The 24,117-nt window shown below is 42.8% G+C and overlaps 1 long non-coding RNA gene across 1 annotated transcript in view; it reads left to right on the forward strand.

Moving 5' to 3' along the window:
• The first annotated feature begins 719 nt into the window (after positions 1-719).
• Positions 720-24,117, forward strand: part of LOC140741623 (uncharacterized) — a 58,495-nt gene continuing 35,097 nt past the window's right edge. The window contains exons 1-2 of the long non-coding RNA XR_012102102.1: positions 720-833; positions 2,251-2,438. This is a non-coding gene — a long non-coding RNA (uncharacterized lncRNA). The remainder of the gene's footprint in view (positions 834-2,250; positions 2,439-24,117) is intronic.

The raw sequence follows: 24,117 nt of genomic DNA on the forward strand, positions 1-24,117 counted from the left end.
AAGGCTGATTTATACTTGTGCGTCGCATCTACGCCATAGGTGTCGTGTACCCTACGCCGTACCTACGCTGTACCCTACGTGCACTTCTCCAGAAAAGTTCCTCGCATCGTGGCGATGCAGACCGCAACAACTGTGATTGGTCCACTTGGTAACATCGCATTTCTTCCTATGCATTTCTGGTTGCTTTTTCTCCACCAGGTCTGTAGGCTGTGCGTACACCGATGCGAAATAGATGAACCAAATCGTTAAATTTACCTGCCAACATGCGAAAATGTTTGAAATGCATTTCCTCGTCCATGTTTCTCACAAAGAAACTCAACACAGTGGCATAGAAACCCCAGCGCCAACTAACATTTTGGCCCACACCAACACATGCTCGCTATGGCGTAGAGCGACGCAGAAGTAAAAATCAGGGTTCCGGCGCAAGCTGCTGCGACGTAGCCCGTACGCACAAGTATAAATCAGCCTTAAGTGATGTCATCATCATGAAACACATTTTTTGACAATGTGACGCATACAAGGTTGAAAGAAAGAAAATTCAGGTTGCACTGCTAGCTTTGGGGGTTGACAATTTTCATTTAAAAACTTTTAAGTTATGGAAGTGACTTTAATTCACAATATTGTCTTTATTTAAAATCTATAGGTCTTTTTGGGTTAATTTAGTTTTCAGTGGATGAAGAACTAGTAGGGGTTTAATTCCCAACTCTACACAACTCCAGTCCAGTTGGTGGAGGTAACGCACCTTGAAGTTGGACTGCCAACCACCATTAAAAGCCAGAAGAAGAAGAAATATCAGCCTTTTTTTGGTGATGATGGTGCAGTGTGGAAGAGAGGTAGGAATATAAGTTATATAGTTAGGAAAATGTAAGCAGCTAGTAATGAAGTAGAGGAATGGGGACATCAGTGGGGGATTAAATTTTCCGTTGCAAAGACTCGTGTTATTTGTTTTTCCTGAAAGGAACATTGCACCCACAATTCATCTCAATTTGTACGGTAAGTCTCTTAAACAAGTCAGTGATAAATTTCTCGGTATGTGGATGGACATAAGGCTAATATGGAATGTGCATGTGAATAAAATTCTAGAGATGTGTAACTAATTTCCTTAAATGTGCTTAAGTTCCTTAGGTGTGATTGGGGTGCAAGTAGCAGGTCGCTTAAATGTATATTGCTTTAATCTGATCTGCCTTTGATTGTGGATGTATTACTTATGGGTCAGCCTCACCAGAGGTCTCGAGGCCCCCTAGAGAAAGATCAAACTCAGTCATTGAGATTATGTTGTGGTGCTATTAAGTCGATCCCAATTTCAGCATTACGGGTAGAAATGGGTGAAGTATCTACATCTACGCAGATTAAAGTTAGTAATAGTTATTGGGTTAATGTAAGAGAACATAAATTTGGTCGTCTAATATTGGCAATGTTCGTAGAGTGTTGGGAGCAATGTATCACAAGGTCTTCATTTTGGGGATGTTATCAGTCTGTTGTGTTGCTTTTTCTGAGCTCTGTGTCCAGAGAGTCAGCCCCAGAAAGGCTCGGGTCTCTGGACACAACCCACGGTAGCTAACCCGCTGCTCCGGATGTTCCGTATTCTCCTACGACGCCTCAGTCAGGCGCACCGGCCTAGAATCAGCCTGTCTCCAGAGCCATGAAAATCTGGCATCGTCAAGGTACGCTAGTCTTCCAGGCCACATCTTTAGGACATCAAAAAGCAGACAGTTGTGAGGCCCTGAGAGGGGGTCCCATTCCCCCAAAGTGTCAGGGTCCTCAAAAGAAGTTTGAAAAGGGAAAAAAGAGATATCAAAGATAGAAATAAAGCTGTTTCCAAAGATGCAAGCAAAGGAGTCGCCATTTAGCGCCATCATAACTTTGCTCCACTCCTCCAAAGTTATACATAATAACCATCTCTTCCCCTCCCCCTCCCCACCCCGAGAGAAAAATAAACAATAGTATATCCTCATGAACCTGCAAGGAACAATAACCCTTTCCAACAACGATTACAAACATTCTGTAGCTGATCTCTTTTCCTTTTTTCAAATTTTCAGCTGTTCAACATTTCAACTTCAATTGTAATGAGCAACGACAGTCCCCTCCACTCAACAACTTTCAGTCAGTCTCTAAGATGGTTTAATGGTTCTTTTTGGTCTGCTATTTGTTTCCACAGGTGTATTGCTTGCATTTGCTGAAATACTATGTGTCTTTCTGAGAACTCTGTTCATTTTTTTATATATGCTGACTCCTTTGGTGTACTGACAGGTGACGAGTCAAGCTATGGGTTAGAGCCTGTGGTCATAGATCCATGCAGTTCCTTTTCAGAGGTGTCCCTCACTCCGTCTGGATCTGGCAGGAATGTGGAGCTACTTCATCTTGCGCATATCCTTGCATGGGCCATTTGCCAGAATTGTGATCTCAGATTCGCATTTGATCTGCAAGCTTCAGAACTGGTAGGCTTTTCGCAGCCTTGTTGTGATACAGTTTCTGTTTTTCTTTCCCTTTCACTTTGACCATTTTGACCTTGTGTACTCCTGTAGGTGTCAACAGGTTTTCATGCATTAGGTTAGTGTATATATGTCAACCCATCAGCATTTGGGCTGGTGAAAGGGCATTCTGCAGTGGCATGCTTCTGTAAATCATTAGACTTTTGTGTAAATCCTCTTATCCATCTTGTGCTTTTATCAAGAGACCTTTCACTACCTTGACCTCTCAGCTAGGCCATTAGATTTTGAGTGATGTGAGCTTGACTCGACTCCCCCCCCACCGCCAAACATTGGCAAAGGACTCAAATTCACAGCTCAAATTGTGGACCATGTCTGATACTAGTCCAAAGACCACAAAACTTTATACGTCTGTGTAGCCACATACCACAAAAGCCAATGTTATGAAAAACAAATTTGTTTCTTCATCATTCTGAATGTCTATAATTTCTTCTTGTAAGCTCTCTTCCTGTTCTTCCACCTTGCGAAGAAATGGGTTAATTCCCCAGTCCAGAATTTCCAGATTGTTCAGATCCTTGAATCAATTCTTAAAATTCTTCTGCAGTGATTGCAGGTGTAAGCAGTACTCTTGCAAATCACTGTCTGTGAAAGGGAGTGGCAAACTTTCCATGCAGGGAAACTGTGAGAACATTCTCCTCCAATGTTTTGCTTGTATGTTTCCAATTTTTCAATAAAAGTAGGCACTGCATCTTCTGCCTGGATTAAATTGAAATTCTCACCCTGCAGTTTCATATTTAGAATGTTAATTTTGTGATACAGATTGGTTATGTATGCCACATCTCAATGTAGAAGTTCAATCTTGTTTCCCAAGCTCTTGTTGACTTTGCAAAAATTCAATGACTGTGTCAAGATGATCAAAGAAATATTTTAAGCAGCAGCCTTTTGACAGCCAATGCACTGCAGTGTGAAGAAGCAAGTATCAATCTCTTAACCTATCTTGACAAAACTGGTGAAACATTCTGCTATTTAATGGATGAGCTTTACCTTTGTTGGTTGCAGATATTACAAGAGTCATACATGGGGGAAAAAAATTCACTAGCTGAGGTTTTTGGCTACGAGATGCCAACGATGAATTACACAATAGATTGCAAAACAGACTTGGAATTTCTTTTTTTGTAAATGTCACTAAACCGGCATGGCGATATGTAATATATAGCGCTCCAATCTGTTGCACAAGAAATTGAGTGCCTAATTGGAATATTTCTGTCCTCAATATACATTTTGAGCTCGTCATAGATTGATTCACCATTGATATTTGTTTTTACCATTTTACAAAAGAGAATCTCTTCATAATTTTTTTCATTTTTGATAAACCATTTTTTTTTCTTTTGTGTGTTTTGGAAGTGCCTGCTCTACCAACAGTCAGTCAGGTCTTGTGCCTCCAGTTAGGGTGCCGCTTATCACCCCCTCCACCCGCAAGAATCCACCCCCGTTGGTGATCACTGGTCTAGATCATTGGTTCAGGGTGAAAAATGAAATATATAAGTGGAACATGTGAGGGAATTTCTTCACTTGGTGAAAGGAAAGTGGAAAGAGCTACCAGTGGAAGTAGATGTGGGATCAATTGCAAAACTTATCAGAAGTTTAGACAGTTACACTGATGAGAGGGTTATGGATGGCTATGGTCTGGATGTGGAAAGATGTGACTAGGCAGAAAAACAGGTCGGCACAGACTGGATGGGCTGAAGGGCCTGTTTCAGTGCTCTATGACTCTTGCCTCATCCTGCGATCCCAATCCAGGGGCTTGAACTGTCCTTCCAGCTGAAGTAGTGAACAGAAGAATCCATTTTTTAATACAGGATTGACCAGCAGTTTTTGGAAATTGACCATTTGGTAAACAATGCTCAACTGCCTTATTTGCATGATCAATCACCATTCACAGTACAGGTGTTAAAAGTCAATAGAAATGACAAACTGACAACTATGACACTTTGTAGTTAGTGAAGTAATTATACCCCAGTTGGTGTGAAATTCATAATTTAATTCCAGTATAGTCTACTACATTAGGTGATCACACCGTGGTCTCTACGCTGGAAACACCAAACGCAGATAGGGTGAGCATATCAGTCAGCGGCTGGATTCAGTCCATGGGAGAGACCCTAGTCTTCCCTGTTCCTGTCATCGAAGCAGCCATCAATCTCCTGAAGCTGAACGTGGTTGGCATGCTGTGTTGGTGCCAGAATTGCAGGATGCTTCAGTATATTCTTCAAGTGAAGTCAAGTTGCTTTTTATTGTCATTTCAACCATAACTGCTGGTACAGTACACAGTAAAAACGAAACAACGTTCCTCCAGGACCATGGTGCTACATGAAACAACACAAAACTACACTAGACTACCTGAAACAACACAAAACTGCATTAGACTTCAGACCTACACGGCACTACATAAAGTGCACATAACAGTGCTAGACAGTACAATAATTAATAAACAAGACAATAGGCACAGAAAAGGGAAAATTACAATATAATAATAAATGATGTAAATGTAAACAATGTCTTAGCAGGAATTGAGAAAGAAATGAGCAAAAATTGCAAAGGGAGTGGAGTGGTGTTCAGGGTGTGTGTGTGTGTGTGTGTGTGTGTGTGTGTGTGTGTGTGTGTGTGTGTGTGTGTGTGTGTGTGTGTGTGTGTGTGTGTGTGTGTGTGTGTGTGTGTGTGTGTGTGTGTGTGTGTGTGTGTGTGTGTGTGTGTGTGTGTGTGTGTGTGTGTGTGTCAGACTAGACTCTGGGAATTGGGGAATCTAATGGCTTGGGGTAAAGAAACTGTTACACAGTCTGGTCGTGAGAGCCCGAATGCTTCGGTACCTTTTGCCAGATGGCAGGAGAAAGAAGAGTTTGTATGAGGGGTGCATGGGGTCCTTCACAATGCTGTTAACTTTGCGAATGCAGCGTGTGGTGTAAATGTCTGTAATGGTTGGAAGAGAGACCCAATGATCCCTTCAGCTGACCTCACTATCGGCTGCAGGGTCTTACGATCTGAGACGGTGCAATTTCCAAACCAGGCAGTAATGCAGCTGCTCAGGATACTCTCGATATATCCTCTGTAGAATGTGGTGAGGATGGGGTGTATTGATTATTAACACAAACAATGCATTTCACTGTACAGTTTGATCTCCATGTGAGAAATAAATCTGAATCAGAAATGTCAGGGGGAAGTGTGAGGGAAGGCCTCATAGAACTCCCACTGGAGAGAGCAGGAAAACTTCTCCAAAGCTGCCATTCTGTGAAGGAAGTTGGCGGTGCAGCGGCAGCACAGGCACTGTCCGACCTGCTGAGAACAGACAGGAGGTTGAGGGAAAGACCTCCATCCATCTGGGAATGTCGCAGTTTCTGGCAACTGTATTGAACTGTACAGCAGCAATGCGCATGCGCAGTGGGCTCAGGACAGGAATCAATTAAGAGTGCGAGTTGGCTTCGAATGGTGGTGCAGCGAGGCACAGGCCTCACAATGCAGCTCCATCTGTGACCAAAGAGCGAGATGCTTGCGGTCCAATGATCTGTAGCAGTGAGAGCAGCTTGGCTATGCGGTGAGGCATGGACCCCATAGCGGAGCTCTGGCAGCGACCGAGGAGGGAGGTGCTTGGGGACCTGTACTGGTGAGAGCAGCCTGGCTGTATTTCCACCACCTCCTCCCCTGAGACTTGCTCTTACCTGCACCCGCACCTACTTCCTGACTGCTTCACACTCCCACTACCTTACCATAATACCATAAGACATAGGAGCAGTCATTGAGTCTGCTGCACCATTTGTTCCTGGGTGATTGATTTTTCCCTCTCAAATTCCACTTTCCTTCCTTCTACCTGTAACCTTTCATGCACATGAATCAATAATTGATCAAGCTTTGCTTTATCTATACCCAAAGTCTTGCCCTCAGCTGTATGCGGTAATGAATTCCACGATTCACTACCACCTGGCTGAAGAAATTTCCTCACATTTCTGTTCTAAATGGACATCCCTCTATTCTAAGGCTGAGCCATCTATTACTAGACTCCTTACTATAGGAAATATGCTCTCCACATGCACTCTATTGAGGTCTTTAAATATTCAATAGGTATCAGTGAAATTTCCCTCCTCATTCTTCTAAACTCAGTGAGTATAGTTTGAGCTATCAAAGCTTCCAATGCCAGCAAATCCTTTCTTCGGTAACAGGCCCCAAACTGCTCACAATACTCCAAATCAGTTCTGACCAATGCCTTATAAAGCCCCAGTGTTACATCCTGTTTAATTCTTGTCCTCTCAAAATGAATGCAACATTTCATTTGCTTTCCTTACTACTGACTCAAGTTAAACGTTTGGGAATCCTGCACCAGGATTCCCAAGTTCCTTTGTGCCAAGTTTTGAAGTTTCTCCCCATTTAGAAACTAGTCTCTGCCTTTTATTCTGTCTAGCAAAGTGCATGACTTCCCTACACTATATTCCATCTGCCGCGTCTTTGCCCATTCTCCACGCTTCCTTAACACTACTTGGCCCTCCACCCATCTTTGTATCCTCTGCAAAATGGCCACAAAGCCATCAATTCCATCATCCAAATTATTAACATATCACATGAAAAGTAGTGGACCCAATACCAACCCCTGCTGAACACCACAAATCATGGGTATTCAACCAGAAAAGCCCCCTTTATTGCCACTTTGCGTCCTGCCAGTCAGCTAATCTTCTATCCATTGTAGTAGCTTTCCTGTAAAACCATGGGCTCTTGTTTAGTAGCCTCATCTGTGGTATCTTGTCAAAAGCTTCATGAAAATTTTCATGTGAACAACATCACCTTTACCAATCCTGCCTTTTATTTGCTCAAAAAAGAGTCCATCAGAGTTGTCAGGTAAAATTTCCCCTTGAGTAAACCACGCTGCCTATTTTATAGTGAGGACCGACACAAGTACCCTGGCAGCTCATACTTAATAATGGACTCTTAACATCTTCCCAACCACTGAAAAAGGCTAACTGACCTATGGTTTCCTGTCTTTTACCTCCATCCCTTCTTAAGAGCAGAGGGATAATGTTCCGGTACTTCAGAACCATTTGAGAATCTACTGATTCTTGAAAAATCACTGCTAAAGCCTCCCTGATGTTCAGCTGCCTCATTCAGAACCCTGAGGTGTTGTCTATCTGGTCCATGTGACTTTCGGCATTTCAGTTTCCCAAGCCCCATCTTAGTTTAAGTAACTACACTCACTTCTGCCCCCTGCTGGCAAAATTCATGCAGTTTGTTCATTATTTACTTTTTCCTTTTTGCCCACACTCCAGTGTCATTTTCCAGCACTCCAATGTCCACTCTGCCCTTGAGTTTACTTTTTATATGTCTGGGGGAATAAACTTTTGGCATTCTCTTTTATGTTATTGGCTAGCTTATCTTCATAGTTCATCTTTTCTCTCATTGCATTTTGAGTTGCCTTCTGTTGGTTTGTAAAGCTTCCCAATCCTTCAATTTGCTACTAATTTTTGCTATATTGTATGTCCTCCCTTTTAATTTTATGCTGTCTCTCACTTCCCTTGTCAGCCGTGTTTGCCTTGTGCACCCTTTGGAATACTTCTTTATCTTTGGGATGTATCTATCCTGTGCCTTCTGAATTGCCCCAGAAACTCCCGCCATCGCTGCTCTGCTGTTATCTCTGCTCTTGTCTGGCACAGAGCAGTGGAGCTGAACACTGGTTCGTTTTCCACTCTCAGACCTTCATTGAGACAGTTTCTCATTAGTACATGCTTTACAAACATTACGTTTCAAAGTAAATATATTATCCAAGTATGTTAACCATATACGTACTTTCTTAAGATTCATTTTCTTGCAGGCATGGCAACTTGATGCTCGCCCCCTGCCTGGGGTAGGGACTGGGGCCAATTCCAGAGGGGGAAGGGGAGTGAGGTCCTAGAGGCAGGGAGATGGAGGCTAGGGTGTGAGGGAGGAGGGATGTGCTCACTCACTGGAGGACAAGCAGTGACATTGAGGACAGCCAAGACTAGTGGAGGGGTGTGGGGGGAAGGAGTGTAAAGGAGGGGAGGGGTGGGACAGGAGGTGAGGCCATGGGTTGAAGAGACGGGGTCACTAGTGGAACCGTTGGGAGTTGCCCCAAGATTGGTCAGCCACTGATCATTCAAAAAGCTTATCAGCACGGCCTGATCCAAGTTATTGGGCCAGCTAATTGGCTCCGTCAGGGCTGGCCCACTGGATGAGCCAATGAGTGGTGCTGTGTTCGAGTCATTGGAGGAGGTGCTGTTGTATTTGAGCTGCCTTAGTTGAATTGCTACCTGAGCCATTTGGTGGTGTCATTGACTCATTGGAGGATCCAATTATAATGGCCATACTGGTATTACTCTACAAGCCAATGAAGCTGACATTCTGGTGTCAGTCAATGGGCCAATTGGAGCTGTTGAATTAGAATTGTGATTAACCCATTGGTGTTGTGGTATGAAGGTGTTGGGCTGGAGTGCAATGTCATACCTACCAATGAGGTCATTAAGTGGCTATCCTTATATGGACCAATAGTGGGGTTATTGGATAGGAGACAATGATGATGTTGCAGGTGAGCCAATGGGTGATGGCAGTTCACTGGAACCAATGGCTGATTCTGTTGCTGAAGGACCACCCTCAGGTGACAGGTGAGAGTTGGAGAGGATCCTGATGCTGTGTCACAGAAGATGAGTTAATCACCAGTAAGACGGGCTAGGAGCCCATCATGGATGAAATTGGTTAGGCTGCATGATGACATCAAAGCTATGGAGCCAATCACAGGAGTCATTGCTGCAGAGCTTGATGGAGTTGTAAATCCTGGGACTAATCAGAGCCAAGGGGTTGGTCAATGAAGATGATGTTATCATACTGGAGCCAATCACAGACTGGTGTGGAAGGATTTTTTTCGATGACATCGATGTCACAGAGCCAGTTGGGGAATTCAATTTGTTTGTATTTGTTGATGACATCATCATCCTTGAGCCGATTTTACCAGCTGGTTTGGATGATGTGGGCGTAGGGAGCAATGGAGGGGGAGGGAGCAGAGGGGTCACCATCTGAGTCAGTCCCATCTGCCTGGATTTGGCCCATATCCCTCTAAAGCTTCCCTGTCCATCTACCTGCCCAAGTACCTTTTAAATGTTGTTAATTTATGTACCTGCCTCAACCATGTCATCTGGCAGCTTGTTTCACATATGGACCACTCTCTGGGTTAATAATTTTCCCTTTGAGTCTCTATAAGATCTTTCCCCTTTAACCTTAAACCCATGCCCTCTGGTTCCTGATTCCACAACCATTGGGGAAAAAGACTGTGCCCTTCATTCTCCAAGGCAAGAAGTCCCAACCTGCCCAATCTCTGTCCATAACTCAGTCCCATGAGACCTGGCAACAGTCTCGTAAATCTCCTCTGCACTCTTTCCGGCTTAATGGCATCTTTCCTATAGCAGAGAGACCAAAACTGAGCACAATGCAGCTTCACGAATTTCTTCTTTAATTATACCATAAGGCCATAAACCATGAGGCTTTTTGGCCCATTCTCCTACCTTCTCACTGTAACCTTTGACACCCTGACAAACCAAGGACCTACCATCCTCCGTTTTAAATATACTCAATGACTTGGCCTCTGTTAGAGCATTTTTTTTAGGGTTAGCACATATAGCAAATAATTTCAGCAACCTACTTCAGCTACCAGTTTTCAGATGCGAATATGGAATGTACATTAAATTAAAATGCAGCACAGAACAACAGGTTCCCAAGAACTATGAACCACAGTTAATTGGAAGAGCAGCCAATGCTGATTAAACTTCATTTTGATGTCTCTTGTGTGAGTGTGAAGTGGGAGGTGTGAAGTTTATGTGTAATTCAAAGAAAGCATCGTGGATATGTGGAAGTCGAATCTGGGTAAAGTCACTCAGAGACCGTATAAGTGCAAGCTCTTTATTCAAAGCACCCGGGGCTTACTCAGTCGCTCAAACAGGAACAATCTGTCTCTGACTGTTCCTGCCCGATTCGCCAACTAACTCACAATTCCTCTTAAAAAAATGGATACAGTCATTCAGATACCCCCACACGTACCAAGCAGGAGTCGTATTTATCTATTGCTTGACAGGACCGAGAGACAAATTACAGAATAGGCATAATGGCCTCATACACAAACAAGCTGGAGTGGTCTTATCTCTGCGCATGACTGCACAAAGAAACAAAGACCTTGAACCACTGTCCAACTCGGAGAAGAAATATGGCTCAGCGTGATTTAGTACATCTGTTGATCATGAGCAGTTTCTTTCAGAGAAGCAGCCTGCTATTGTTTAACTAGCATGTTAATCCTTTTACATACCTTATCAGATGCATTGTAAATATGGAATTCTCCTTTGATCTCTAGCATGTAAAATTTCATGAGGCATTGGGTTAGGCAGACCATTTTCCTCTAAAAGGGCCTGCATCTCATGCTTGCTGTATCTCTTGTCAAATAGAGAGACTGCATCATATCTACTGGTACTTCTCTCCGGTGACTCTGTTCACACGACAGCATTGGGTGTCAGAAGTGGTTTACCTTATTGCGACCCATCTTACAGCCAACAATCTCAGCAGTCTAAATGGGTGAGTGTTTTTGAAATTAGCGTTCATGCTTGGACTTGTTCAGGTTGGTGGCTATGGGATCACTAGGTATCACAAGCACAAAGAGCTGAACTGGTAGATAAAAGGGGTGTGTCTGTGTCTTTCTGTAAGACTAAACTTTGTTAATTTGGTGCGGCAGGGCCACCAGTCGTGAAAGATAGTTATTGAAGGTTTGAGATGCCAGTGGGGGGCGTGTACACTCATTCTGGGAACTGTATTTTAGCTTGCGCGTTTTCAAGTGTGTGTGTCTTGGTGTAACTGATACAAAGAAATACAGCAGGCTTCATGAGTTTAGATGCACATCTGTGGCAGATTGCAGAGTACATTCTCTATGGTTTTAAGTATGTAATGTTTAACTGGTACCCTTTATTTATATTTTGTAGTGTGGGAATTAGTGTGGAGATATTTCTGGGAGAAGTTTTACCCAGATATATCTGTTAGGTTGGCACCTATTGTGGTCAGGCAACATCAGGTCGAGAACCCTGAAGACCAAAGCCAGCCCTTGACCCTGATTATGGCCATTCATAAGCCTTTCACCCCAGGGAGAAACAGCATTTTGTCAGAGTTGCCCTCACTTCACAAGGAAATTCAGAATTCTGGTGCAAGTTTGAGGAAATGTTTCAAATTTACCAGATGCATCCTAAAGATATACACGTGTTGGGAAAACGCACAGTGCCTGAGAAATATGTAGGACAGTGTGGCCTGGGTGCAAGAGATGCCGCTTTTTTAAAGGGGAAGTGAGGCAGCGACTGGGGGGAGGGAGGTGAGGGTAATTGGGGAATGATAATGGCAGTGATTTAAAGAGCTGGTGAGACAACCATGGATTATGCAGGATGTAAATATTGATCATATGAGGAGTATTCAGGGTTGGATAATCCAGGGAGGGATGACCCAGTCGTTTTGAAACTGCTCAGCCCACCACAAAATTTTAGATTTGGGGTTAGCAGTGGGATCAACCTACTCACAATAGTTGCATGGGCCAGTGAGGTAGACCAGAGGAAGGGCAAGAAAAGTTGTAGAGTGGCTGTAGCAAATGTAGCCACCATGACACCAGAGGACTTGGCTTTGTGTGCCAGCAGCCGGGGCAGATACTAAAGAACTGTTGGAATAGATGTGGAAGGGTCAAGGAGATGATCTGTTAGCATTGTGGTTTCTCAGGCCATGGTTGGAGGCAGTGCTCTGAAAAATGAGGAAAGTGTAAAACTCACTTACCAAAGTAGGCAGAGTCCACAGCAGTGCCCTCTCTTTCTGATTTTACTGCTGACCAGATTATGGAGTTGAAGTCAGACAAGCTGCTGGAGGCTGCCTCTATTGTCAGTAATGGTCATCCATGGATGTACGCAGTTGGTTTATTATGGGGCTGCAATGCGAAACATTAGTGGACACGGGGTCGTCAGTATCGATAACTGATCTACACTTGCCCACGACGGGAGAGGTGATTGACATTACCCGTGCAGGAGATGATACAATGAGGGCCGTGAGAAGGCAGCCCCAAGTACTTGTGATTGAGGGATTGCAGCTTCCTGTAGATTTCTGGGTCGGTTCAAATAACGAGGGGACTACCCTTGGAATAGACATCCTCAGAGAGGCAGGCGCCGTTATCGATTCCAGAAAGGGAGAAATAATATAGACGTCAGGGGCAGCCTGTGTGCACAACCAACAAAGTACACAACTTAGCCAGCATCAGAAACTGAAGCCAGGATGGTGTCCATGGATTATTTTGCTAGCAGTTCCCAGTGGTGTGGTCTGATGCAAAGATCATCACCAGAATCTCAGCAATCTTCTCCCTCATATCCCACAATAACCTGGAGTATATCTCTTCTGGTCACAGTGACTTATCTAACTTAATACCTTTCAAAAGCTCCAGCACATCCTCTTTCTTAATGTCTATACACTCAAGCGTTTCAGTCCGCTGTAATTCATCCCCACAGTTGCCAAAGTCCTTATGGACTGCAGAGTGGGCAGTGCAAGTAAGCGAATCAGTTGTACTACACATACCTCATACTGTTGTGGAGCTCCTGAATACAGGGAGGCTGAGAGCAGCCACCAGCAGCAGAAGGGCAGCGTGAGAGACAGTTTCATCCCCAAAGACAAGTCAGTCCACGTATCTGACCACTCTCAGGGCTCAGGAATGGTAGAAAGGATGAACTGATCAATCAAGAATGCCTGAGCCAAAGTTATAACTGAGATGGGAAAGACATGGGTTGATATATTACCAGGAATCCTGATGAGATTGCAAGCAACCCTAAACTGCCCGCTGGGTCTCACTGCTACGAATTATTGATGGGGTGAGCAATGCAGCTCCCTTATGGGGTAATTACGGGTTACATTGAGCCTGGGATTTACAGGGATAGAATGACCCAGTATGTGAAAAACCTTCATAACCAGCTTAGTGTTGAAGGAATGAGTAAAACAACAGCAGCACATTGATGCTCAGAGAGAGCCGGAGGGAAAGGAGACAGTCCTTCCACAGCCATGTGATCAAGTCAAGGTGAGGGCGCTGCCTGAAAATGCAGGGTTTTCTCCCAGATAGGTAGGACCACAGATGGTACTTTTAGCAAATGGCACTTGTATGTGTGCAGACTCAGTGAGGTAGCCAGTGGAAACACTGGACTCAGATTAAACAGTATGACTCACCACCTTGTTGCCCCCACAGAGTGGGAGACCAGCTGTACCCAGTAACAGTGTAATTACAGAAAACCTAAGTGATGAACACCAGCCAGCTGCACCAGACCTGACCACAGTTGATAGAAGCAGACCCATAGCAAATGCAAAGGCAGAGGACACCGAGAGTGCATGACAGAAAGCCGTGACTAGCATGTTAAAGTGCAATGTTAATGGTACTGTGTAATGAAGGTTGTTTGCTGAAGGTAGATAATTAGTTGTATAGCATAGAATAGAAAAGATACTGGGGGAAAATAGATGGGAATGGATCCAAGTTACAGCAGGGTCATCAGGTTCCACAACTTTGATGGCACGGCAGACTGAGAAAGAGAAGAAATTGCACATTGCATCTAAAAGCAGTCACCCCCAGCCTGAATGGGCAGTCAATACAAATGAGCTGGGCCCTTTCAGTGGTTGGCCAGCGATCGACTGGATAGTTTGGAAGGGGTGCCACCGGGGAGAGGTCTTTGAAGTCATTCAAATAGAGGCCACCCCAACCCCTTCTGTTCATCGATCAGAGGGCATGCGAACCCTAATACATTTATCCGGCTGGTGCCCCTGGAAAGAGAAAGTTTTAGCTATCAGAGAATGAAAGGGTAAAGATGCAGAATGTGATCAAAACTGCATTAGGCCAGCAGGGAATGCAACAGGCATACAAATGACAAAGCTGCATTTTAAAAGACTGTTGTTCAAATTCTCTGCTTAGCATCTTGTAGTAGCTATTAGGGATGTTAGGGTAGATGTACAGTGGATGAACGTAGAGTAATTGGGAGGAATTCTGAGGCAGGACTTTTTTCTCCCCGATTTGAGTTGATCCTCCTTAAAGTTGGCCTTTCCTGGGACAAATTTATTTTTGTCCATGAGGATCAAGAGGAAGGACTTTTAGAGTGTTTCTTGGGTTTAGCAAATGGCTTCAGCAACTGACTTCAGCTACCAGTCTTCAGATGCAAATAGGAACTGTAGATTAAATCTAAAATGCAGCCCTGAACAATGGGTTCCTAAGAACTGAAAACCACAGTTAATTGGAAGACCAGATAATGCTGACTAAAATTCATTCAGATGTCTGTGGTGTGGGTGTGAAGTGGGAGGTGTTAAGTCTATGTGTAGTTCAAATAATGCATTGTAAACATGGAACTCTCCTTTGATCTTTAGAGCAAAAAATGTCATGTAACATTGGGTCAGATAGACCACCTTCCTCAAAGGGGCTCCATCTGATGCTGCTCTACCTAATTTTGTTGAATGAAGAGACTGCATTATATCTACCAGTACTTCTCTCCGGTGACTTTGTTCATGTGACAACAGCCTTCACAATCTTCTATGGCAATTAATTCCACAGATTCACCACCCTCTGGTTTCAGAAATTCCTCCTCATCTCTGTTCTAAATGGACGGCCTCTATTCTGAGGCTGTGCCATCTGGTCCTAGACCTGAAACAGGAAACATCCTCTTCACATCCACTCCATCAATGCCTTTCAATATTCTATAGGTTTCAATGTGATCCTCCCTCATTCTCCTAAACTCCTGTGAGTACAGACCCAGAGCCTCATACGTTAACCCTTTCTTTCATGGAATCATTCTTGTGAAACTTTTCTGGAATCTATCAAATGCCAGCACATCTTTACTTGGAGTATTGAGCAGTTTTGGATACTTATCTAACTGTGGTCTGACCAAAACTGCAAAGCTTCAGTATCACATCCTTGCTCTTATATTCTAGTCCTCTGGAAATTAACGCTAATATTGTTTTACCTTCCTTACAACCAACTAGACCTGTAAGTTAACCCCTATGGAATCCTGCTCAGGACCCCCAAGTCCCTTTCCACCTCTGATTTTTGAATTTTCTCCCCATTTAGAAAATAGACTACACCTTTATTCCTTCTACCAAAGTACATGACCATACACTTCCCGGTACTCTATTCTATCTGTTCCTTCTTTGCCTATTCCCCCAATCTGTCCAAGTCCTTCTGCAGACTCTGTTTGGTCAATGCTACCTGCCCATCCACCTCTCCTTGGATCATCTGCAAACTTGGATATAAAGCCATCAATTCCGTCATTCAAATTGTTGACATATAATGGACTCCAATATCTTCCCAACCACTGAAGTCAGGCTAACTGGCCTATAATTTCTTTTCTTCTGCCTCCCACCCTTGATAAAGAATGGAGTGACATTTGTAAATTTTCCATTCCTCCAGAACAATTCCAAAATCTAGTCATTCTTGAAAGATCATTAAATACTTATAGATCATTGCTCATTACATTAAGGGGAACATGAAACAGAATTTTTTCACTCAAGGTGGTGAGAGTGGTATGAGCTACCAGTGTAAGCGGTGGACGTGGGGCTGATTTCAGAATCAGGTTTGCTACTATTGGCATGTCGTGAAATTTGTTAACTTAGCAGCAGCAGCAGTTCCATGCAATACATAATATAGAAAAAAGAAAAGTAAAAATAAATAAGTTACAGTATATGTAGAGTGAATGAATTTAAAAAGTATCATACAAAAACAGGAATAATATATATTTTTTAAAAATGAGGTAGTGTTCATGGGTTCAATGTTCATTTGGGAGTCGGATGGCAGAGGGGAAGAAGCTGTTCCTGAATCACTACGTGTGTACCTTCAGTGTTCGTACCTCCTACCTGATGGTAACATTGAGAAAAGGGCATGCCCTGGGTGCTGGGTAATTCACGCTGCCTTTCTGAGACACCACTCCTTGAAGATGTTCTGGGTACTTTGCAGGCTAGTACCCAGGATGGAGCCAACTAAATTTACGAACCTCTGCAGCTTCTTTCGGTCTTGTGCACTAGCACCTCCCCCCTCCATACCAGACAGTGATGCAGCCTGTCAGAATGCTCTCCATGGTACACCTAGAATATTTCAACATTTAAGAGAAATTTCAATAGGTAAATGGATGAAAGTGCAGGTCGATGGGACTAGGGAGATACAGTCATAAAAAACTACAGCACAGATTTAGGCCCATTGGTCCATCGAATTCATGCTATACCATTTAAACTGCCTAAAGCCTCAAAATCCCCTCTCTATTACTGTCTAGTCCAACAAAGAACGCTTCTCTTGCCACTGCCTTATTTTAATTTGCAATTGCTAATGAATCCCGATCACTGGTCCAGGTGACTTATCTACCTTCAGACCTTTCAGCTTCCCAAGCACCTACACTCACTTCTGTTCCCTGACACTGTTGAATTTCCGGCATACCATTCGTGTCTTCCACATTGAAGACTGACACAAAATTCTCATTTAGTTTGTCCGCCATTTCTTTGTACCCCATTATTACTTCTCCAGCATCATTTTCCAGCGGTCCAATATCCACTCTTACCTCTCTTTTACTCTTTATATATCTGAAAAAAACTTTTGATATCCTCTTGGATATTATTGGCTTCATATTTTACCGTCTCACCTTATGTTTTTTTAAGTTTCCTTATTGAAAAATCAGAGAAATCTACAGCAGAGAAACAGGCCCTTTAGCCCATCTAGTCTGTGCCAAACCATTTAAACTGTCTGGTCCCATCAACATGCACCCTGACCATAGTCCTCCATATCTCTTCCATCCATGTACCAAGCCAAACTTCTCTTAAACGTTGAAATCACAATTGCATCCACCACTTCTGCTCATTCCACACTCTCACAACATTCTGAGTGAAGAAATTTCCCCTCATGTTCCCTGTAAACATTTCACCTTTCATCCTTAATCCATAATCTAGTTGTAGTCCCACCCAACTTCAGTGCAAAAAGCCTGCTTCCCTTTACCCTATCTATAATCCTCATAATTTTGTATACCTCTATCAAATCTGCTCTGTATCTTCTACGTTCTGGGGAATGAAGTTCTCACCTATTCAATCTTTCTTGATGACCCAGATTCTCCAGACTCAGCAACATTCTTGTAACATTTCTCTGTACTCCTTCAATCTTATTTACATCTTTCCAGAGGGTAGAAAACCAAAACTGCACAAAATACTGCAAACTGGGTCTCACAAACATCTTATACAACTTCAACATAACATCCTAATTCCTTTAACAATACTTTGATTTGTGAAGGCCAATGTGCAAAAGCTTTATTTATAAACCTGTGACATCACTTTCAATGAATTATGGACCTGTATTCACAGATCCCTTTGTTCTACCACACTCTTCGGTACCCTACCATTCACTGTAAAGACCTACCATGGTTGGTCCTGCCGAAGTGCAACACCTCGCACTTGTATGAATTAAAGGCCCTCTGCCTTTTTTTCAGCCAATTTTCCCGGCTGTTCCAGATCCTTCTGTAAGCTTTGACAGTCTTCCTTGCTGTCCACTACACCCCTCATCATGGTGTCATCCACAAATTTGCTGATCCATTTAACCACATTACCATTGATATCGTTGATACAGATGACAAGCAACAATCGACTTCACACCAATCCCTGCACTAGTCACAGGCCTCCAGTCAGGTAGGCAACCATCTGGAACCACTTTCTAGCTTCTCCCACAAAGCCAATATCTAATCTAATTTACTACCTTGTCTTGAGTGACTGAAACTTCTTTACCAACCTCCCAGGTAGGACCTTGTAGCCAACATCACCTGCCTTGCCTTCATCAACTTTCCTGTTAACATCCTCAAAAAACTCCATAAGATTGGTTAGACATGACCTACCATGCACCAAGACTATCCCAAATTGTCAGAGAAAATTAATGTTGCCAATTAGACTTTAACAAAGACTCAGAACTCGGTATTTGGTTTAATTACTTTATTATGTGATCATAGATAGCTGTCCCTTACAAGGTCTATGGCTCTGTCTAAGCAAGGATAAACACTGTCTTTTATACATTAGAGTACGTGCAGTTCAGTTTGCAGAGGTCGCAAGTTTCTGCTCAGCCCTGTTAGGTATCAGCAAATACCCAGATGTACCCATACCTTACACAAAATTATATCTAGGGTCCCCACAAATGCAGTCAGTTCCCCATTAACCACAGAAACAAGTTGTTAGTTGTGATGCTTTCCAGGCAGAAGGTTAATGGTTCCTCATTAACCACAAGATCTGTTAGTCACATTCTACTTTTTATTGCCCAATCCCCATGATTCTGTCAACCCTTAGTCCTCAAGCAATATTTTCTTCCACATCCTCTCCTTTTTGATCGCCAGATCAACTGTACTCTTCCTCATCTGAAGATAAGGGGGCAGAGGCCACATGTCTAAACAAGTGTCTTCATCATACTCAGGATCAAAGGCTTCCAACTTCATCTTTGGAAACATCCCTGTGGGTCCAGCTGGGACTTGGGAATCAGGGCACACATAAATCTAAAGCTCACTACTATCAATACCAGTATCAGTCTGTAATGCACTATCGTTGGCCACCAAGCTCCGTGAGGATTATAGTCATGGAATTCTTCTATTTTACGTATTTGTTTCACACTCTTGTATGAGGATGCTCTTCTAGCTGAGTTCTCACTCACATAATTGGTACTACGTACCCTGGGTAACAGCACCCATACCTGTCAGTGGGCAACCAGGGATATGCATAGCTTCCACATATCCAAATGAATCATTTGGCAAGGGAGGAGGGGCCTTGGTAGTGGGAGCATTAGTAGTCCAATCAGTTTTGTTGGTGTCGCGCTCGCTTTTCCCTGCCTCCTGGTTCCCTTCTTGCACCAACAGCTGCTACCCTTTGTTTTATATGTCATAAATCTAGCTGGATGGGTTGTGTTCGGGTAACAGGGGAAATAAGCAGAATTCCATATATCCTTGTTAACCCAATTCCAGACATTCCACCCATATAAATAGTAATCCTAGTGCCTTCCTTCCCCAGATCACAAACAGTCCATCCCCCCCCCCCCCCCGACGGTGCCTATTGGGGGGCCACTTATAGCAGAGTCATATCCCCACATAATAGAACCCAAAACTTTGCAGCACCACCTTATTTCCTTCATCTTCCTTTTTATCAAATGGTATCACAACCGGGGGATTCCCGTCCTTCCTAACTCAGCATGGGTGGGTATGGGCATGCACACCCAACAACTGGACATATTAGTGCAACTAGCATATTCGTAATCTTAGCCTAGATAAGTATTATAAGCTTTTCCCAATTGAAGACACCCCAACAGTCTGAATATCAACAATAAAGCCTTCATGAGTCAGACTTCCATCATCTCTTCCTCAGGAGAAGACAACTTGCACTTGGTTCCATGTATCCAGTCAGGCTTCCCTTCCACCTTCACTGCAGTTCTTGTCCTACCTAGGAGAACAAGAGTTTTCACATTCACATAGTCTCCCAGCTTAAAGGGATGAATATTTCCTCCTTCTGGCTGAGGTAATGCAACTGCCAGTTACCTCTAATTCAATCTTGTGGCTTCACCCAAGAATTTAACAATTTTGATAGTTTTCTTGTTGGTCCAGACCAGAGAGGTTCGGGCAATTTTTAAAGGAAGTTGAAATCCGGCTGGCATTGGCTGTCCTATTAACACTTAGGATGGGATTAATTTAATTGTCGGGTATATAAAGTCATAGTAAGGGCCTCCGGCCAGTTTATCCCATTTTCCTGACATACTTTAGCCAATGTATCTTTTAATACTCTATTTCCCTTTCTACTAATTCTGAGGATTGGGGTTGATACAGGAGACGTAAAGCTGAATGCTTGGCCAAATTCCTTGATTAATTTACCTGTAAACAATACACATCAATAGTTGGTTGGTCTTACTGAAGTGCAAAACCATGCACTTGTCTGCATGAAATTCCATCTGCCATTTTTTTCAGCCCGTTTTCCAGCTGATGCAGATCCCTCCGTGATCCATGATGGCCTTCCTCACTGTTCGCTACACCCCCAATCTTGGTGTTACCGCAAATTTGCAAATCCAGTTAACCACCTTATCATCCAGATCATTGATAGAGATAACAAGCAGCAAAGGACCCAGCACCGATCCCTGCGGCAAACCACTAGTCACAGGTCTCCAATTTACCACCCTGTCCTGAATGCCGAGTGACTGAACCTTCTTAACCAGCCTTCCATGCAGGGCCTTGTCAAATGCCGTGCAGACAACACCCACTGCCTTGCCATCATCCATTTTAAGATCCCCCCCCCCACCCCCCATCTGCTTTGGCTCCACAGATAGATTCTGGTCTTCCAGAGGACCAATTTTGTCCCTTGCAATGCTTTTGCTCTTAACATACCAGTAGAATCCCTTAGGATTCTCCTTCACCCTGTCCACTAGAGCAACTTTATGCCTTCTTTTAGCCTTCCTGATTTCTTTCATAAGTGGTCTCTTGCATTTCTTGTCTTCCGTAAGTACCTCATTTGTTCCTACTTGCCTATACTCGCTATGCACCTCCTTTTTTTCCCTCTTAACCAGGGCCTCAATATCTTGAAAACCAAGATTCCCTACACTTGTTATCTTTACCTTTTATTCTGACAGGCGCATACAAGTTTTGTACTCTCAAAACTTCACTTTTGAAGGCCTCCCACTTTCCAAGTACACCTTTGCCAGAAAACAGCCTGTCCCAATCCACACTTGTTGGATCATTTCTGATACCATCAAAAATGGCCTTTCCCCAATGTAAAATTTCAATCTGTGGACCTGTTTACTTTGAAATTAATGGCATTGTGGTCACTGGATGCAAAGTGACCCCCTACACAAGCTTCTGTCGCCTGCCCTGTCTTATTCCATAATAGCAGATCCAGTATTACAACTTCTCTCTTTGTGACTTCACCGAACTGATGAACGAAACTTTACTGAACACGTTTGTCTTTTTCTAGTCTGGGATTCTCAGTCAGTATGTGGCAAGTTAAAATCACCTGCTGGAACAACCTTAAGTTTCTTACAACAGTCTGCAATCTCTTTATAAATTTGTTCCTCTGAATCCCTAGGATCCATAATATAGACCCATTAATATGGTCATACCCTTTTTATTTCTCAGTTGAGTGCAGAATGCTTTCACTAGTTGAGTTCTCCAGTCTGTCCTGACAGAGCCCTGCCGTGACATGTTCTCTGACGCATAACTCCACCCCTCCTACTTTAATCCCTCTGGTTCTCTCATGTCTAAAACTCAGAAACCCCGGAATATTGAGCTGCCAGTCCTGCCCCTCCTGCAAACAAGTCACACTCATGGCTGAAAGATCATAATTCCAGGTGTTGATCCATGCCCTGAGCTCATTCACCTTTCCTACGATGCATTGAAATATATGCATCTTAGGACACGAGTCACACCATGCTCAACCTGTTGATTCCAGACGTTGTCTGAGGTCTTGCAACCTGCCTCTACAACCTCTCCACGAACTGTTCTGGCAGACTGGTTCCCATCCCCCTACAGCTCCAGTTTAACCCCTTCGTGCAGCAATAACAAACATTCCTGCTAGGATGTTAGCCCCCTCCTTTACAGGTGCAAACCATCCCTTCTGTACAGGTCCCACCTTCCCTGAAAGAGAGTTCAATCATCCAAAAACCTTGTTCCCTCCCTGGAGGTCCTGCTCTTTAAAACTCCTTGAACTCCTTATGCAGAACCTCGTCACTCATCCAATCCATGTCATTGGGACCTACTATACATGTTTGCACTCCCACTTAAGAATCCCAAGGACTCAACCCAAGATGTTCCAGTCCCTGGCACCCAGGGGGCAACATACCATCTGGGAATCTTGTTCTCGTCAACAGAACCTCCTGTCCATTCACCTAACTAATGAATCCCCGATCATCAGAGCGTGCCTCTTCTCCCCACTTCCCTTGTGAGTCACACAGCCAGACTTAGTGCTGGTAACACGATCACTGTGACTTTCTCTGTTAGGTCAACCCCTCCCCCACAACAATATCCAAACTGATGTTGTTGAGGGGAATGGCCACAGGGGTACTCTGCACTGGCTCCGTAACCCCTTTCTCCTTCCTGTCACCCAGTTTCCTGTGTCCTGCACCTTGGGTGTAACTACTTCGCTTTCTTTCTTTATCTATCTATCTTTATTAATTAAAAATTTACATATATATAAACCAGAGCACAATTATCTCAAATATCTATATTAATAACAATTCATATAAAAGTTAAAATAAACATTATCAAGATCATACATAGTACTAATCTAATAGTATGTAATAAAAAATAAGATAATCAATTCTCCTCTTATCATTCCATGAAAAGAAGAAAAAAGATAAAGAAACTTTTGTAATTTTATATACATTAAAAAAAACCCCCACTTAAAAAAAACAACAAAAGGGGACTGGGCAACCTGTACTGAGAGTAAATGCAAGAAAAAGACTTTCTGATCAAATCCAAAGTTTCGAGAAAGTAACTGGAAGAGCAATAAATCAAACCATTTGCAAATATTGAATTAAAGGTCGCCAGGTTTCTTCAAATTTAAAGGATGTATCAAATGTCCGATTTGTTAGATTCTCTAAACTTAGACGGGACATAATGGAGGTAAGCCAATAAAAAATAGGTGGATTAGAGTCCTTCCATTTAAGCAAAATGCCTCTCCTAGCCAATAAAGTTGTAAAAGTTATCATCTGTTGAGCAGAAACAGGAATATATCCTGCTTCGGGTGGAGTGATCCCAAAAATTGCTCTAAATAAATTCAGTTGCAGGTCCAAATTCAAGACTTTTGATGAAGTTTTAAAGACATCTTTCCAAAAATTATCTATCTTGATACAAGACCAAAACATATGTTAAAGTAGCCACCTCAATATTACATCTGTCACAAATAGGATTAATATTGGGAAAGATACAGGCTAATTTATCCTTTGACATATGTGTCCGATGTACTACATTGAACTGTATCAAGGAATGATGGGCACAAATAGATGAAGTATTTACCAAATGAAAAATTTTATCCCATTGATGATCCGAAAGTGACTCTCGAAATTCCAATTTCCACGTACCTTTAATTGTATCCTTAGATACCATTTGCAAATTCAATAACCATTTATAAATTATAGCTATCAGTCCTTTTTGAAATGGTTTAACCTGAAAAAGATTACCTATCATATTGGGTGAATAAGCAGAGGGAAAATTTGGAAGTAAACTATGTAAAAAAAACCCTCCTAATTTGTAAATATCTAAAAGAGTGTGCATTAGATAAGTAATATTTGTCCACTAACTGAGTGAAAGACGTTAAACAGTCCCCATAAACAAGTCTAAAAAAGTTATTATTTCTTTGGTTTTCCAAATTAAAAAGGTCTGATCAGAAATTGATCATTTAAAAAATCCATTAAGATGGATTTTACTAGAAAGAACAAAGTTTGTTAAACTGAAACTAAATTCTTAATGTGTGTTTAATAATGGGATTGAGGTCTCGACTACCAATCTTAGAAAACAAAAAAGGGAGAGGAGCTCTCAGTAAAGAGGGCAAAGAATACCCCTTTACCGAGTTTTTCTCCAAATCCACCCATAAAGGACAGTCATGTATGTCTGAATAATGAATCTAAAACGAAATATATTGAATA

The sequence above is a fragment of the Hemitrygon akajei genome, chromosome 18 (genome assembly GCF_048418815.1).
Source record: "Hemitrygon akajei chromosome 18, sHemAka1.3, whole genome shotgun sequence".
NCBI lineage: Eukaryota > Metazoa > Chordata > Chondrichthyes > Myliobatiformes > Dasyatidae > Hemitrygon > Hemitrygon akajei.